This window comes from Morone saxatilis, unplaced genomic scaffold (genome assembly GCF_004916995.1).
Source record: "Morone saxatilis isolate NCDOM2014 unplaced genomic scaffold, NCSU_SB_2.0 Contig5, whole genome shotgun sequence".
Classification (NCBI taxonomy): Eukaryota; Metazoa; Chordata; class Actinopteri; family Moronidae; genus Morone; species Morone saxatilis.
This window is the reverse complement of record NW_023340095.1, coordinates 25,861,772-25,865,830: the sequence shown is the minus strand read 5'-3', so window position 1 is coordinate 25,865,830 and position 4,059 is coordinate 25,861,772. Positions and strand designations below refer to the sequence as shown.

Below are 4,059 nucleotides of genomic sequence, written 5' to 3'. Positions count from 1 at the left end.
TGTCGAAGTGTCCTTGAGCAAAATACTGAACCCCAAATTGCTCCCAATGCTTTGCATCAGTGTATGAATGTGTGAATGGGTTGAGTGTGGCATGTAGTGTACAGCGCATTGAGTGGCCGAAAAGGCGCTATACAAGTACAGTCACCATTCACCATTTGCCATTCCCTCAGTGGCAACCAGCAGAAACACTGAAAAGTCAAATATGATGATACTCAAGTATCATCCATACATTAAGTGATATTTGAATATATCGAATATATTTGAACATCAATTAAAAGCTAGTAGCTGGATTTGTTTTGTTATTGAATGATGGTGGTCAAAGACAAAATAAACAGATGCTTACTTTTAGTGGAAGGTCTAACTGCTCCACTGGTTGCTGCTCATTAAGCTCACTGCTTTTGAGTGCACTGCAATAACTGAAGGAGTGAATTCTTTCAGATTCTGCATTTTCATCTGCTTTCTCCCACAAATGTTCCCATGGAAAAACCCTCATACCACAGCTCATGAAGAAAAGCAGGAGACATTTTCACGGCACTGTGGTAAAGGCTATGAAAATATGGACCTCCGCTCTGTTTGTTTACCATAAGAAACCGAACATCATTGTCATCACTGTCATCATTATGTAGATCTGTTCTTGGAAATTTGTGAAGGGTTAGGGTGTGAGATTTCAGCATGTTGAAAAACCCCTGCATGTGGAATTGACTCTTGATATTCACTTGCTTTAATTTGTGTTTAGGTGAAATAGATAAATAACATAAAAATATAATTTGGATCCTTTGCATTGTGGTCTCAGAACTGGTCCAGAGTTCGACATCTGTACTCCATCTGTGAATTCAAACATCTTGGCCTGAAGAGGCTATAAAGTCCTTTTGAGAGCTAATGAATCAGGTTCTGAGTGATTGTTAAACCTCACAATAATGTCATGAAATAGCATACTATCGTGGCTTGATTTATTGGGAAAATTTGATTTTTTACAGACATATACATATAAATACTATGCCAACATTTTTACGGTATAAGGCAAATGACAATTGATATGTGTTTTTTAAATTAAAGGTTCAACCTACTATGACAATGTGCGGCCTCTCTCCTATCCTGATGCTGATGCAGTCCTCATCTGCTTTGACATCAGCAGACCAGAGACATTAGACAGCATTCTTAAGAAGGTGAGTCTGTTGTAGTTGGAGTTACTTCCTCTGGTGCCCTAGTTTCTTGTAAGGTATATACTATATGCCTTTATACTAGATATATACTACATTCATGTGCTTCACCAGTGTTCTCCATAGTGTTTTGGAGTAGGCTGCTAAATAATAAAAAGTTGCCAGACAGGTAAGTTTGGAGACAATGAGACACACATACAGTTTGCTGCTTTCTTATTACAGAACCATTTCATTCTCTGCAAGTATAGTAGGCTGATGGTCTTATTTGTTTATGTAGGTTATATAGATGCATCAGTATTAAATTGAGACTGTTTCATTACCATTTAAAAACTAGTTGTAGTACATTCAAGGATTGAATCAAGTTCCTGTCCTGAACTTTTTGTACTTTAAATTAGAGCTTCTATTATTTCCGAAGTCCTTGCTATACTTATGAGTATACAAAACAATAGTAAACTGTGAGTTTGCTTATACATTTTGAAAATTACACTGACATCTGGACTTCTGTCCAAAGTATGATTGGTAAAATGATGTTAAATAAAAAGAGAACACACAAAATCATAAATCACTAATGGTCTCTTGCTGTTTGAATTTTCTGTCCAGTGGACAAGAGAGATTGAGGAGTTCTGTCCCAACACCAAGAGGCTGCTGGTAGGTTGTAAGTCAAACCTCCAGACCTATTCGCCAGGTCCAACAACAGACAGACTCCAGTATCATATGTTCAGGTGGGTGAACGCTTCCGATTTTCTTGTAGTTCCTTTCATCAGGAAGTTTTGGGACAATATCAGTTCTGTTTTTTAAATTTGATTCTATTTAAGAGACCTCGAGGGCTATGGCACTATGAATGGAGTTGCACCTACTCAGATTTAACTCGGTACTACAGTACTACGACAGTGTCAGATGTCAGTTAGTTGACTCAGTGTCAACTTAATCTGCGGTTGTGCGAGCATATAAGGGGGTATAGAATATACTATGATAATATCAAAATATGAGGAGTTTAAAGAAAAGTTAATGGTAATGCTAATTTCACCACAGTAAGGGCCAACAAAGCCAGGTAGGCTTGTTCTAAATGAGGCTTAATTAGGAAGTAACATTCTAGTGTTCATGTTGTAGATTCTCTATTTTTCTCATATGGACTTATTTGTGATATGATTGTATATGGCTGCAGTAAATTTCCAAATTTAATTATTTGAAATTAATGAAAAATAGATACCTTTCATACTTTTGACACAGTCTTGGTGGAAGAGACTTTTCCATTGGTGTGTATTGTGCAGAATGTTCAGAGCTACAGTGGGTGACATCATCACTAGAGTGGCCAGACAGTTTGAAATTGCCTAAAAATGTTGTCTTAAATTAAAAATTTGACTGCACATACCTGATATGTGCATCAAAACACACAGGCCCAGTGTGTGTCCAGGCCCTTGTGAGCCCCTGGATTCATTTTTGTCAGCTATTAGAGCTGTATATCAGTATAAAGAGTAAATACTGGGAATGCAGAGTATCAATGTGATGTTCTGTTTTTCCTTTTGATGTTTCCTTTACCAGGGCTCCAACACAGCCAAGCAACTGAGCACCCCCTACCTGGAGTGTTCCTCCCTGCAATCTGAGAACAGCGTCAGAGACATTTTCCATGTGGCTACGCTGGCCTGTTTCAACAAGAACAACAAGAACATGAAGAGGAGGAAGTCTTCCAGAGACACCAAGAGGATGTCTCACAGTGGACCAGGCATACCAACTGTGGTAACCACACATTATCAGCAGACCAAAGCTAATAGCTGTGCTGTCATGTAAACATAAATACACACTTCTGAGGACAGTGCTGAAAGGCAAACATCTGGAACACTTTCTGAACAAACACAGATTGGTTATTTTTTTATTGTCATTTACATTGTATGATATTTAGATAGTAGTTCCCTTTGTGCTACTTGTAAAACAAAATAAATATGGATTGATAAGTCATAAAAAGTACTATTTTGCATGAAAAGAAGCAATACAATCAGGCTGTGACATTACTCTGAGACGCACGCACGCACACACACACTTATCTACATGTCAGGACACTGGGTGGAACATCACACTGGTCTTGCCAATGGCCACCAAAATACCCCTCACCATGTTATATGCAAACATTAAATCAAATTCATATAATCATCAACTCTCAGAACAGCAAATCTGTTCAAATTCGGACAAGAAATACACAAAAAAAACAAATCACAAATATGATGTTCTATCCCCAGTGGTTAGAGAGGAACTACTTTCCTTATATAATGTATAATAATATAATGTATCAAGTCACTCATCCTATTCCATTGTGTCCTCACAGAGGAAGGCCTGCAGAGCCTTTCCACTGGAGATGTACTTGATGCTTTCTATCTCACCACCATAGTTGCTGGGCTTCTGGAAATGGATCTCCAGGTGGTCCTGCAGGTCCTCCTCATCTTCCACATCCTCGATGTCATCCAGGAGGATGGTTCGCTTTGGCGAGCCACAGTAGGTCTGAAATTAATCACCAACATTAGCTTTGTCATTACTGTGCGCAGTTACACCAAGTCAGATGAGATGGATATTGATCACCAACCAAAGTCAGCACAGCTTGAGCTAAATTTTTGAAATAACTGACTGAATATTGCAGATGAGTGATGTACTGTAGAACTCAGTGTGTTTTATAATATTAATGAACAAAACTTAAATTTTTAATTATCATTGTCCACAATTTGATTAAGTAGTAACTAGCTGTCAGATAAATGCAATGACGTAAAAAGTAAAATATTTCCCCATAAAATATCAGTCTATTGGGGAGCCTTTCGCCAAAGCTTCTGTGCAGCTATCAGTTAGTCTAGGAAATTGTAACACTGTTTTGGTTTGCAGTATGGGAGCATTAAGGCTTCTGCACACCAACCCG

The 4,059-nt window shown here is 38.2% G+C and overlaps 1 pseudogene; it reads left to right on the top strand.

The window, feature by feature from the left end:
- Positions 1-2,954, top strand: part of LOC118338675 — a 3,762-nt pseudogene extending 808 nt beyond the window's left edge.
- Positions 2,955-4,059: the final 1,105 nt, after the last annotated feature.